Source organism: Anopheles funestus, unplaced genomic scaffold, assembly GCF_943734845.2.
Source record: "Anopheles funestus unplaced genomic scaffold, idAnoFuneDA-416_04 scaffold_9_ctg1, whole genome shotgun sequence".
NCBI classification, from domain to species: domain Eukaryota; kingdom Metazoa; phylum Arthropoda; class Insecta; order Diptera; family Culicidae; genus Anopheles; species Anopheles funestus.
This window is the reverse complement of record NW_026045350.1, coordinates 49,809-63,475: the sequence shown is the minus strand read 5'-3', so window position 1 is coordinate 63,475 and position 13,667 is coordinate 49,809. Positions and strand designations below refer to the sequence as shown.

The 13,667-nt window shown below is 45.1% G+C and overlaps 1 long non-coding RNA gene across 3 annotated transcripts in view; it reads left to right on the top strand.

The window, feature by feature from the left end:
• Positions 1-688, top strand: part of LOC125774463 (uncharacterized) — a 43,697-nt gene extending 43,009 nt beyond the window's left edge. For all 3 annotated transcript variants that reach the window (XR_007420924.1, XR_007420923.1, XR_007420922.1), the window contains exon 3: positions 548-688. This is a non-coding gene — a long non-coding RNA (uncharacterized LOC125774463). The remainder of the gene's footprint in view (positions 1-547) is intronic.
• Positions 689-13,667: the final 12,979 nt, after the last annotated feature.

Sequence of the window (13,667 nt, the reverse complement as noted above, 5' to 3'; positions counted from 1 at the left end):
GGTGTCTTGGCTAATGTGTCTTGGCTAAGGTGTCTTCTCTAATGTGTCTTGGCTAATGTGTCTTGGCTTATGTGTCTAGGCTAAGGTGTCTTGGCTAAGGCGTCTTGGCTAATGTGTCTTGGCTAAGGTGTCTTGGCTAAGGTGTCTTGGCTAATGTGTCTTTTCTAAGGTGTCTTGGCTAATGTGTCTTGGCTAAGGTGTCTTGTCTAAGGTGTCTTGGCTAAGGTGTCTTGGCTAATGTGTCTTGGCTAATGTGTCTTGGCTAATGTGTCTTGGCTAATGTGTCTTGGCTAAGGTGTCTTGGCTAAGGTGTCTTGGCTAATGTGTCTTGGCTAATGTGTCTTGGCTAATGTGTCTTGGCTAATGTGTCTCGGCTAATGTGTCTTGGCTAAGGTGTCTTGGCTAAGGTGTCTTGGCTAATGTGTCTTGGCTAAGGTGTCTTGGCTAAAGTGTCTTGGCTAAGGTGTCTTGTGTAAGGTGTCTTGGCTAAGGTGTCTTGGCTAAGGTGTCTTGGCTAATGTGTCTTGGCTAAGGTGTCTTGGCTAAGGTGTCTTGGCTAATGTGTCTTGGCTAAAGTGTCTTGGCTAATGTGTCTTGGCTAATGTGTCTTGGCTAATGTGTCTTGGCTAATGTGTCTCGGCTAATGTGTCTTGGCTAAGGTGTCTTGGCTAAGGTGTCTTGGCTAATGTGTCTTGGCTAAGGTGTCTTGGCTAAGGTGTCTTGGCTAATGTGTCTTGGCTAAGGTGTCTTGGCTAAGGTGTCTTGGCTAAGGTGTCTTGGCTAATGTGTCTTGGCTAAGGTGTCTTCTCTAATGTGTCTTGGCTAATGTGTCTTGGCTTATGTGTCTAGGCTAAGGTGTCTTGGCTAAGGTGTCTTGGCTAATGTGTCTTGGCTAAGGTGTCTTGGCTAAGGTGTCTTGGCTAATGTGTCTTTTCTAAGGTGTCTTGGCTAATGTGTCTTGGCTAAGGTGTCTTGTCTAAGGTGTCTTGGCTAAGGTGTCTTGGCTAATGTGTCTTGGCTAATGTGTCTTGGCTAAGGTGTCTTGGCTAAGGTGTCTTGGCTAAGGTGTCTTGGCTAATGTGTCTTGGCTAATGTGTCTTGGCTAATGTGTCTTGGCTAATGTGTCTTGGCTAATGTGTCTTGGCTAAGGTGTCTTGGCTAAGGTGTCTTGGCTAATGTGTCTTGGCTAATGTGTCTTGGCTAATGTGTCTTGGCTAATGTGTCTCGGCTAATGTGTCTTGGCTAAGGTGTCTTGGCTAAGGTGTCTTGGCTAATGTGTCTTGGCTTAGGTGTCTTGGCTAATGTGCCTTGGCTAAGGTGTCTTGGCTAATGTGTCTTGGCGAAGGTGTCTTGGCTAAGGTGTCTTGGCTAATGTGTCTTGGCTAATGTGTCTTGGCTAATGTGTCTTGGCTAATGTGTCTTTTCTAAGGTGTCTTGGCTAATGTGTCTTGGCTCAGGTGTCTTGGCTAATGTTTCTTTTCTAAGGTGTCTTGGCTAATGTGTCTTGGCTAAGGTGTCTTTACTAATGTGTCTTGGCTAATGTGTCGTGGCTAATGTGTCTTGGCTAATGTGTCTTGACTAATGTGTCTTTGCTAAGGTGTCGTGGCTAAAGTGTCTTGGCTAAGGTGTCTTGGCTAATGTGTCTTTTCTAAGGTGTCTTGGCTAATGTGTCTTGGCTAAGGCGTCTTGGCTAATGTGTTTGCTAAGGTGTCTTGGCTAATGTGTCTTGGCTAATGTGTCTTGGCTAATGTGTCTTGGCTAATGTGTCTCGGCTAATGTGTCTTGGCTAATGTGTCTTGGCTAAGGTGTCTTGGCTAAAGTGTCTTGGCTAAGGTGTCTTGTCTAAGGTGTCTTGGCTAAGGTGTCTTGGCTAAGGTGTCTTGGCTAATGTGTCTTGGCTAAGGTGTCTTGGCTAAGGTGTCTTGGCTAATGTGTCTTGGCTAATGTGTCTTGGCTAATGTGTCTTGGCTAATGTGTCTTGGCTAAGGTGTCTTGGCTAATGTGTCTTGGCGAAGGTGTCTTGGCTAAGGTGTCTTGGCTAAGGTGTCTTGGCTAATGTGTCTTGGCTAATGTGTCTTGGCTAATGTGTCTTGGCTAATGTGTCTTTTCTAAGGTGTCTTGGCTAATGTGTCTTGGCTCAGGTGTCTTGGCTAATGTTTCTTTTCTAAGGTGTCTTGGCTAATGTGTCTTGGCTAAGGTGTCTTGGCTAATGTGTCTTGGCTAATGTGTCGTGGCTAATGTGTCTTGGCTAATGTGTCTTGACTAATGTGTCTTAGCTAAGGTGTCTTGGCTAATGTGTCTTGGCTCAGGTGTCTTGGCTAATGTGTCTTTTCTAAGGTGTCTTGGCTAATGTGTCTTGGCTAAGGCGTCTTGGCTAATGTGTTTGCTAAGGTGTCTTGGCTAATGTGTCTTGGCTAAGGTGTCTTTTCTAAGGTGTCTTGGCTAATGTGTCTTTTCTAAGGTGTCTTGGCTAAGGTGTCGTGGCTAAAGTGTCTTGGCTAAGGTGTCTTGGCTAATGTGTCTTGGCTAAGGTGTCTTGGCTAATGTGTCTTGGCTAATGTGTCTTGGCTAAGGTGTCTTGGCTAATGTGTCTTTTCTAAGGTGTCTTAGCTCATGTGTCTTGGCTAAGGTGTCTTGGCTAATGTGTCTTGGCTAATGTGTTTTGGCTAATGTGTCTTGGCTAATGTGTCTTGGCTAAGGTGTCTTGGCTAAGGTGTCTTGGCTAATGTGTCTTGGCTAATGTGTCTTGGCTAAAGTGTCTTGGCTAAGGTGTCTTGGCTAAGGTGTCTTGGCTAATGTGTCTTGGCTAATGTGTCTTGGCTAATGTGTCTTGGCTAAGGTGTCTTGGCTAATGTGTCTTGGTTAATGTGTCTTGGCTAATGTGTCTTGGCTAATGTGTCTTGGCTAATGTGTCTTGGCTAATGTGTTTCGGCTAATGTGTCTTGGCTAAGGTGTCTTGGCTAAGGTGTCTTGGCTAATGTGTCTTTTCTAATGTGTCTTGGCTAATGTGTCTTGGCTAATGTGTCTTGGCTAATGTGTCTCGGCTAAGGTGTCTTGGCTAAGGTGTCTTGGCTAAGGTGTCTTGGCTAATGTGTCTTGGCTAAGGTGTCTTGGCTAAGGTGTCTTGGCTAATGTGTCTTGGCTAAGGTGTCTTGGCTAAGGTGTCTTGGCTAAGGTGTCTTGGCTAATGTGTCTTGGCTAATGTGTCTTGGTTAATGTGTCTCGGCTAATGTGTCTTGGCTAATGTGTCTTGGCTAATGTGTCTCGGCTAATGTGTCTCGGCTAAGGTGTCTTGGCTAAGGTGTCTTGGCTAATGTGTCTTGGCTAAGGTGTCTTGGCTAAGGTGTCTTGGCTAATGTGTCTTGGCTAAGGTGTCTTGGCTAAGGTGTCTTGGCTAACGTGTCTTGGCTAATGTGTCTTGGCTAATGTGTCTCGGCTAATGTGTCTTGGCTAAGGTGTCTTGGCTAAGGTGTCTTGGCTAATGTGTCTTGGCTAATGTGTCTTGGCTAAGGTGTCGTGGCTAAAGTGTCTTGGCTAAGGTGTCTTGGCTAATGTGTCTTGGCTAAGGTGTCTTAGCTAATGTGTCTTTTCTAAGGTGTCTTGGCTAATGTGTCTTGGCTAAGGTGTCTCGGTTAATGTGTCTTGGCTAAGGTGTCGTGGCTAAAGTGTCTTGGCTAAGGTGTCTTGGCTAATGTGTCTTGGCTAATGTGTCTTGGCTAAGGTGTCTTGTTTAAGGTGTCTTGGCTAATGTGTCTTGGCTAATGTGTCTTGGCTAATGTGTCTTGGCTAATGTGTCTTGGCTAATGTGTCTTGGCTAATGTGTCTTGGCTAAGGTGTCGTGGCTAAAGTGTCTTGGCTAAGGTGTCTTGGCTAATGTGTCTTGGCTAAGGTGTCTTAGCTAATGTGTCTTTTCTAAGGTGTCTTGGCTAATGTGTCTTGGCTAAAGTGTCTCGGTTAATGTGTCTTGGCTAAGGTGTCTTGGCTAAGGTGTCTTGGCTAATGTGTCTTGGCTAAGGTGTCTTGGCTAATGTGTCTTGGCTAAGGTGTCTTGGCTAATGTGTCTTGGCTAATGTGTCTTGACTAATGTGTCTTTGCTAATGTGTCTTGGCTAATGTGTCTTGGCTAAGGTGTCTTGGCTAATGTGTCTTGGCTAAGGTGTCTTGGCTAAGGTGTCTTGGCTAAGGTGTCTTGGCTAATGTGTCTTGGCTAAGGTGTCTTGTTTAAGGTGTCTTGGCTAATGTGTCTTGGCTAAGATGTCTTGGCTAAGGTGTCTTGGCTAATGTGTCTTGGCTAATGTGTCTTGGCTAATGTGTCTTGGCTAATGTGTCTTGGCTAATGTGTCTTGGCTAATGTGTCTTGGCTAAATTGTCTTGGCTAAGGTGTCTTGGCTAAGGTGTCTTGGCTAATGTGTCTTGGCTAAGGTGTCTTGGCTAAGGTGTCTTGGCTAAGGTGTCTTGGCTAATGTGTCTTGGCTAATGTGTCTTGGCTAAGGTGTCGTGGCTAAAGTGTCTTGGCTAAGGTGTCTTGGCTAATGTGTCTTGGCTAAGGTGTCTTAGCTAATGTGTCTTTTCTAAGGTGTCTTGGCTAATGTGTCTTGGCTAAGGTGTCTCGGTTAATGTGTCTTGGCTAAGGTGTCGTGGCTAAAGTGTCTTGGCTAAGGTGTCTTGGCTAATGTGTCTTGGCTAATGTGTCTTGGCTAAGGTGTCTTGTTTAAGGTGTCTTGGCTAATGTGTCTTGGCTAATGTGTCTTGGCTAATGTGTCTCGGCTAATGTGTCTTGGCTAAGGTGTCGTGGCTAAGGTGTCTTGGCTAATGTGTCTTGGCTAATGTGTCTTGGCTAAGGTGTCGTGGCTAAAGTGTCTTGGCTAAGGTGTCTTGGCTAATGTGTCTTGGCTAAGGTGTCTTAGCTAATGTGTCTTTTCTAAGGTGTCTTGGCAAATGTGTCTTGGCTAAGGTGTCTTGGCTAATGTGTCTTGGCTAATGTGTCTTGGCTAATGTGTCTTGGCTAATGTGTCTTGGCTAAGGTGTCTTGGCTAATGTGTCTTGGCTAAGGTGTCTTGGCTAATGTGTCTTGGCTAATGTGTCTTGACTAATGTGTCTTTGCTAATGTGTCTTGGCTAATGTGTCTTGGCTAAGGTGTCTTGGCTAAGGTGTCTTGGCTAATGTGTCTTGGCTAATGTGTCTTGGCTAATGTGTCTCGGCTAATGTGTCTTGGCTAAGGTGTCTTGGCTAAGGTGTCTTGGCTAATGTGTCTTGGCTAATGTGTCTTGGCTAAGGTGTCGTGGCTAAAGTGTCTTGGCTAAGGTGTCTTGGCTAATGTGTCTTGGCTAAGGTGTCTTAGCTAATGTGTCTTTTCTAAGGTGTCTTGGCTAATGTGTCTTGGCTAAGGTGTCTCGGTTAATGTGTCTTGGCTAAGGTGTCGTGGCTAAAGTGTCTTGGCTAAGGTGTCTTGGCTAATGTGTCTTGAATAATGTGTCTTGGCTGAGGTGTCTTGTTTAAGGTGTCTTGGCTAATGTGTCTTGGCTAATGTGTCTTGGCTAAGGTGTCGTGGCTAAGGTGTCTTGGCTAATGTGTCTTGGCTAATATGTCTTGGCTAAGGTGTCGTGGCTAAAGTGTCTTGGCTAAGGTGTCTTGGCTAATGTGTCTTGGCTAAGGTGTCTTAGCTAATGTGTCTTTTCTAAGGTGTCTTGGCTAATATGTCTTGGCTAAGGTGTCTCGGTTAATGTGTCTTGGCTAAGGTGTCTTGGCTAAGGTGTTTTGGCTAATGTGTCTTGGCTAAGGTGTCTTGGCCAATGTGTCTTGGCTAAGGTGTCTTGGCTAAGGTGTCTTGGCTAATGTGTCTTGACTAATGTGTCTTTGCTAATGTGTCTTGGCTAATGTGTCTTGGCTAAGGTGTCTTGGCTAATGTGTCTTGGCTAAGGTGTCTTGGCTAAGGTGTCTTGGCTAATGTGTCTTGTTTAAGGTGTCTTGGCTAATGTGTCTTGGCTAAGGTGTCTTGGCTAAGGTGTCTTGGCTAATGTGTCTTGGCTAATGTGTCTTGGCTAATGTGTCTTGGCTAATGTGTCTTGGCTAATGTGTCTTGGCTAATGTGTCTTGGCTAAATTGTCTTGGCTAAGGTGTCTTGGCTAAGGTGTCTTGGCTAATGTGTCTTGGCTAATGTGTCTTGGCTAATGTGTCTTGGCTAAGGTGTCGTGGCTAAAGTGTCTTGGCTAAGGTGTCTTGGCTAATGTGTCTTGGCTAAGGTGTCTTAGCTAATGTGTCTTTTCTAAGGTGTCTTGGCTAATGTGTCTTGGCTAAGGTGTCTCGGTTAATGTGTCTTGGCTAAGGTGTCGTGGCTAAAGTGTTTTGGCTAAGGTGTCTTGGCTAATGTGTCTTGGCTAAGGTGTCGTGGCTAAAGTGTCTTGGCTAATGTGTCTTGGCTAATGTGTCTCGGCTAATAAGTCTTAGCTAATGTGTCTTTTCTAAGGTGTCTTGGCTAATGTGTCTTGGCTAAGGTGTCTCGGTTAATGTGTCTTGGCTAAGGTGTCGTGGCTAAAGTGTCTTGGCTAAGGTGTCTTGGCTAATGTGTCTTGGCTAAGGTGTCTTAGCTAATGTGTCTTTTCTAAGGTGTCTTGGCTAATGTGTCTTGGCTAAGGTGTCTCGGTTAATGTGTCTTGGCTAAGGTGTCGTGGCTAAAGTGTTTTGGCTAAGGTGTCTTGGCTAATGTGTCTTGGCTAAGGTGTCGTGGCTAAAGTGTCTTGGCTAAGGTGTCTTGGCTAATGTGTCTTGGCTAAGGTGTCTTAGCTAATGTGTCTTTTCTAAGGTGTCTTGGCTAATGTGTCTTGGCTAAGGTGTCTCGGTTAATGTGTCTTGGCTAAGGTGTCGTGGCTAAAGTGTTTTGGCTAAGGTGTCTTGGCTAAGGTGTCTTGTTTAAGGTGTCTTGGCTAATGTGTCTTGGCTAATGTGTCTTGGCTAATGTGTCTCGGCTAATGTGTCTTGGCTAAGGTGTCGTGGCTAAGGTGTCTTGGCTAATGTGTCTTGGCTAATGTGTCTTGGCTAAGGTGTCGTGGCTAAAGTGTCTTGGCTAAGGTGTCTTGGCTAATGTGTCTTGGCTAAGGTGTCTTAGCTAATGTGTCTTTTCTAAGGTGTCTTGGCTAATGTGTCTTGGCTAAGGTGTCTTGGCTAATGTGTCTTGGCTAATGTGTCTTGGCTAATGTGTCTTGGCTAATGTGTCTTGGCTAAGGTGTCTTGGCTAATGTGTCTTGGCTAAGGTGTCTTGGCTAATGTGTCTTGGCTAATGTGTCTTGACTAATGTGTCTTTGCTAATGTGTCTTGGCTAATGTGTCTTGGCTAAGGTGTCTTGGCTAATGTGTCTTGGCTAAGGTGTCTTGGCTAAGGTGTCTTGGCTAAGGTGTCTTGGCTAAGGTGTCTTGGCTAAGGTGTCTTGGCTAAGGTGTCTTGGCTAATGTGTCTTGGCTAAGGTGTCTTCTCTAATGTGTCTTGGCTAATGTGTCTTGGCTTATGTGTCTAGGCTAAGGTGTCTTGGCTAATGTGTCTTTTCTAAGGTGTCTTGGCTAAGGTGTCTTGGCTAAGGTGTCTTGGCTAATGTGTCTTGGCTAAGGTGTCTTGGCTAAGGTGTCTTGGCTAAGGTGTCTTGGCTAATGTGTCTTGGCTAAGGTGTCTTGGCTAAAGTGTCTTGGCTAAGGTGTCTTGGCTAAGGTGTCTTGGCTAATGTGTCTTGGCTAAGGTGTCGTGGCTAAAGTGTCTTGGCTAAGGTGTCTTGGCTAATGTGTCTTGGCTAAGGTGTCTTAGCTAATGTGTCTTTTCTAAGGTGTCTTGGCTAATGTGTCTTGGCTAAGGTGTCTTGGCTAATGTGTCTTGGCTAATGTGTCTTGGCTAATGTGTCTTGGCTAATGTGTCTTGGCTAAGGTGTCTTGGCTAATGTGTCTTGGCTAAGGTGTCTTGGCTAATGTGTCTTGGCTAATGTGTCTTGACTAATGTGTCTTTGCTAATGTGTCTTGGCTAATGTGTCTTGGCTAAGGTGTCTTGGCTAATGTGTCTTGGCTAAGGTGTCTTGGCTAAGGTGTCTTGTTTAAGGTGTCTTGGCTAATGTGTCTTGGCTAAGATGTCTTGGCTAAGGTGTCTTGGCTAATGTGTCTTGGCTAATGTGTCTTGGCTAATGTGTCTTGGCTAATGTGTCTTGGCTAATGTGTCTTGGCTAATGTGTCTTGGCTAATGTGTCTTGGCTAAATTGTCTTGGCTAAGGTGTCTTGGCTAAGGTGTCTTGGCTAATGTGTCTTGGCTAAGGTGTCTTGGCTAAGGTGTCTTGGCTATGGTGTCTTGGCTAATGTGTCTTGGCTAAGGTGTCTTGGCTAAAGTGTCTTGGCTAAGGTGTCTTGGCTAAGGTGTCTTGGCTAATGTGTCTTGGCTAATGTGTCTTGGCTAATGTGTCTTGGCTAATGTGTCTCGGCTAAGGTGTCTTGGCTAATGTGTCTTTTCTAATGTGTCTTGGCTAATGTGTCTTGGCTAATGTGTCTTGGCTAATGTGTCTTGGCTAAGGTGTCTTGGCTAATGTGTCTTGGCTAAGGTGTCTTGGCTAATGTGTCTTGGCTAATGTGTCTTGACTAATGTGTCTTTGCTAATGTGTCTTGGCTAATGTGTCTTGGCTAAGGTGTCTTGGCTAATGTGTCTTGGCTAAGGTGTCTTGGCTAAGGTGTCTTGTTTAAGGTGTCTTGGCTAATGTGTCTTGGCTAAGATGTCTTGGCTAAGGTGTCTTGGCTAATGTGTCTTGGCTAATGTGTCTTGGCTAATGTGTCTTGGCTAATGTGTCTTGGCTAATGTGTCTTGGCTAATGTGTCTTGGCTAATGTGTCTTGGCTAAATTGTCTTGGCTAAGGTGTCTTGGCTAAGGTGTCTTGGCTAATGTGTCTTGGCTAAGGTGTCTTGGCTAAGGTGTCTTGGCTAAGGTGTCTTGGCTAATGTGTCTTGGCTAAGGTGTCTTGGCTAAAGTGTCTTGGCTAAGGTGTCTTGGCTAATGTGTCTTGGCTAATGTGTCTTGGCTAAGGTGTCGTGGCTAAAGTGTCTTGGCTAAGGTGTCTTGGCTAATGTGTCTTGGCTAAGGTGTCTTAGCTAATGTGTCTTTTCTAAGGTGTCTTGGCTAATGTGTCTTGGCTAAGGTGTCTTGGCTAATGTGTCTTGGCTAATGTGTCTTGGCTAATGTGTCTTGGCTAATGTGTCTTGGCTAAGGTGTCTTGGCTAATGTGTCTTGGCTAAGGTGTCTTGGCTAATGTGTCTTGGCTAATGTGTCTTGACTAATGTGTCTTTGCTAATGTGTCTTGGCTAATGTGTCTTGGCTAAGGTGTCTTGGCTAATGTGTCTTGGCTAAGGTGTCTTGGCTAAGGTGTCTTGGCTAATGTGTCTTGGCTAAGGTGTCTTAGCTAATGTGTCTTTTCTAAGGTGTCTTGGCTAATGTGTCTTGGCTAAGGTGTCTCGGTTAATGTGTCTTGGCTAAGGTGTCGTGGCTAAAGTGTTTTGGCTAAGGTGTCTTGGCTAAGGTGTCTTGTTTAAGGTGTCTTGGCTAATGTGTCTTGGCTAATGTGTCTTGGCTAATGTGTCTCGGCTAATGTGTCTTGGCTAAGGTGTCGTGGCTAAGGTGTCTTGGCTAATGTGTCTTGGCTAATGTGTCTTGGCTAAGGTGTCGTGGCTAAAGTGTCTTGGCTAAGGTGTCTTGGCTAATGTGTCTTGGCTAAGGTGTCTTAGCTAATGTGTCTTTTCTAAGGTGTCTTGGCTAATGTGTCTTGGCTAAGGTGTCTTGGCTAATGTGTCTTGGCTAATGTGTCTTGGCTAATGTGTCTTGGCTAATGTGTCTTGGCTAAGGTGTCTTGGCTAATGTGTCTTGGCTAAGGTGTCTTGGCTAATGTGTCTTGGCTAATGTGTCTTGACTAATGTGTCTTTGCTAATGTGTCTTGGCTAATGTGTCTTGGCTAAGGTGTCTTGGCTAATGTGTCTTGGCTAAGGTGTCTTGGCTAAGGTGTCTTGGCTAAGGTGTCTTGGCTAAGGTGTCTTGGCTAAGGTGTCTTGGCTAAGGTGTCTTGGCTAATGTGTCTTGGCTAAGGTGTCTTCTCTAATGTGTCTTGGCTAATGTGTCTTGGCTTATGTGTCTAGGCTAAGGTGTCTTGGCTAATGTGTCTTTTCTAAGGTGTCTTGGCTAAGGTGTCTTGGCTAAGGTTTCTTGGCTAATGTGTCTTGGCTAAGGTGTCTTGGCTAAGGTGTCTTGGCTAAGGTGTCTTGGCTAATGTGTCTTGGCTAAGGTGTCTTGGCTAAAGTGTCTTGGCTAAGGTGTCTTGGCTAAGGTGTCTTGGCTAATGTGTCTTGGCTAAGGTGTCGTGGCTAATGTGTCTTGGCTAAGGTGTCTTGGCTAATGTGTCTTGGCTAAGGTGTCTTAGCTAATGTGTCTTTTCTAAGGTGTCTTGGCTAATGTGTCTTGGCTAAGGTGTCTTGGCTAATGTGTCTTGGCTAATGTGTCTTGGCTAATGTGTCTTGGCTAATGTGTCTTGGCTAAGGTGTCTTGGCTAATGTGTCTTGGCTAAGGTGTCTTGGCTAATGTGTCTTGGCTAATGTGTCTTGACTAATGTGTCTTTGCTAATGTGTCTTGGCTAATGTGTCTTGGCTAAGGTGTCTTGGCTAATGTGTCTTGGCAAGGGTGTCTTGGCTAAGGTGTCTTGTTTAAGGTGTCTTGGCTAATGTGTCTTGGCTAAGATGTCTTGGCTAAGGTGTCTTGGCTAATGTGTCTTGGCTAATGTGTCTTGGCTAATGTGTCTTGGCTAATGTGTCTTGGCTAATGTGTCTTGGCTAATGTGTCTTGGCTAATGTGTCTTGGCTAAATTGTCTTGGCTAAGGTGTCTTGGCTAAGGTGTCTTGGCTAATGTGTCTTGGCTAAGGTGTCTTGGCTAAGGTGTCTTGGCTAAGGTGTCTTGGCTAATGTGTCTTGGCTAAGGTGTCTTGGCTAAAGTGTCTTGGCTAAGGTGTCTTGGCTAAGGTGTCTTGGCTAATGTGTCTTGGCTAATGTGTCTTGGCTAATGTGTCTTGGCTAATGTGTTTCGGCTAATGTGTCTTGGCTAATGTGTCTTTTCTAATGTGTCTTGGCTAATGTGTCTTGGCTAATGTGTCTTGGCTAATGTGTCTTGGCTAAGGTGTCTTGGCTAATGTGTCTTGGCTAAGGTGTCTTGGCTAATGTGTCTTGGCTAATGTGTCTTGACTAATGTGTCTTTGCTAATGTGTCTTACCTAATGTGTCTTGGCTAAGGTGTCTTGGCTAATGTGTCTTGGCTAAGGTGTCTTGGCTAAGGTGTCTTGTTTAAGGTGTCTTGGCTAATGTGTCTTGGCTAAGATGTCTTGGCTAAGGTGTCTTGGCTAATGTGTCTTGGCTAATGTGTCTTGGCTAATGTGTCTTGGCTAATGTGTCTTGGCTAATGTGTCTTGGCTAATGTGTCTTGGCTAATGTGTCTTGGCTAAATTGTCTTGGCTAAGGTGTCTTGGCTAAGGTGTCTTGGCTAATGTGTCTTGGCTAAGGTGTCTTGGCTAAGGTGTCTTGGCTAAGGTGTCTTGGCTAATGTGTCTTGGCTAAGGTGTCTTGGCTAAAGTGTCTTGGCTAAGGTGTCTTGGCTAATGTGTCTTGGCTAATGTGTCTTGGCTAAGGTGTCGTGGCTAAAGTGTCTTGGCTAAGGTGTCTTGGCTAATGTGTCTTGGCTAAGGTGTCTTAGCTAATGTGTCTTTTCTAAGGTGTCTTGGCTAATGTGTCTTGGCTAAGGTGTCTTGGCTAATGTGTCTTGGCTAATGTGTCTTGGCTAATGTGTCTTGGCTAATGTGTCTTGGCTAAGGTGTCTTGGCTAATGTGTCTTGGCTAAGGTGTCTTGGCTAATGTGTCTTGGCTAATGTGTCTTGACTAATGTGTCTTTGCTAATGTGTCTTGGCTAATGTGTCTTGGCTAAGGTGTCTTGGCTAATGTGTCTTGGCTAAGGTGTCTTGGCTAAGGTGTCTTGTTTAAGGTGTCTTGGCTAATGTGTCTTGGCTAAGATGTCTTGGCTAAGGTGTCTTGGCTAATGTGTCTTGGCTAATGTGTCTTGGCTAATGTGTCTTGGCTAATGTGTCTTGGCTAATGTGTCTTGGCTAATGTGTCTTGGCTAATGTGTCTTGGCTAAATTGTCTTGGCTAAGGTGTCTTGGCTAAGGTGTCTTGGCTAATGTGTCTTGGCTAAGGTGTCTTGGCTAAGGTGTCTTGGCTAAGGTGTCTTGGCTAATGTGTCTTGGCTAAGGTGTCTTGGCTAAAGTGTCTTGGCTAAGGTGTCTTGGCTAAGGTGTCTTGGCTAATGTGTCTTGGCTAATGTGTCTTGGCTAATGTGTCTTGGCTAATGTGTTTCGGCTAATGTGTCTTGGCTAATGTGTCTTTTCTAATGTGTCTTGGCTAATGTGTCTTGGCTAAGGTGTCTTGGCTAATGTGTTTCGGCTAATGTGTCTTGGCTAAGGTGTCTTGGCTATGGTGTCTTGGCTAATGTGTCTTTTCTAATGTGTCTTGGCTAATGTGTCTTGGCTAATGTGTCTCGGCTAATGTGTCTCGGCTAAGGTGTCTTGGCTAAGGTGTCTTGGCTAAGGTGTCTTGGCTAATGTGTCTTGGCTAAGGTGTCTTGGCTAAGGTGTCTTGGCTAAGGTGTCTTGGCTAATGTGTCTTGGCTAAGGTGTCTTGGCTAAAGTGTCTTGGCTAAGGTGTCTTGGCTAAGGTGTCTTGGCTAATGTGTCTTGGCTAATGTGTTTCGGCTAATGTGTCTTGGCTAAGGTGTCTTGGCTATGGTGTCTTGGCTAATGTGTCTTTTCTAATGTGTCTTGGCTAATGTGTCTTGGCTAATGTGTCTCGGCTAATGTGTCTCGGCTAAGGTGTCTTGGCTAAGGTGTCTTGGCTAAGGTGTCTTGGCTAATGTGTCTTGGCTAAGGTGTCTTGGCTAAGGTGTCTTGGCTAATGTGTCTTGGCTAAGGTGTCTTGGCTAAGGTGTCTTGGCTAAGGTGTCTTGGCTAATGTGTCTTGGCTAATGTGTCTTGGTTAATGTGTCTCGGCTAATGTGTCTTGGCTAATGTGTCTCGGCTAATGTGTCTCGGCTAAGGTGTCTTGGTTAATGTGTCTCGGCTAATGTGTCTTGGCTAATGTGTCTTGGCTAAGGTGTCTTGGCTAAGGTGTCTTGGCTAAGGTGTCTTGGCTAATGTGTCTTGGCTAAGGTGTCTTGGCTAATGTGTCTTGGCTAATGTGTCTTGGCTAATGTGTCTCGGCTAATGTGTCTCGGCTAAGGTGTCTTGGCTAAGGTGTCTTGGCTAAGGTGTCTTGGCTAATGTGTCTTGGCTAAGGTGTCTTGGCTAAGGTGTCTTGGCTAATGTGTCTTGGCTAAGGTGTCTTGGCTAAGGTGTCTTGGCTAATGTGTCTTGGCTAATGTGTCTTGGCTAATGTGTCTCGGCTAATGTGTCTTGGCTAAGGTGTCTTGGCTAAGGTGTCTTGGCTAATGTGTCTTGGCTAATGTGTCTTGGCTAAGGTGTCGTGGCTAAAGTGTCTTGGCTAAGGTGTCTTGGCTAATGTGTCTTGGCTAAGGTGTCTTAGCTAATGTGTCTTTTCTAAGGTGTCTTGGCTAATGTGTCTTGGCTAAGGTGTCT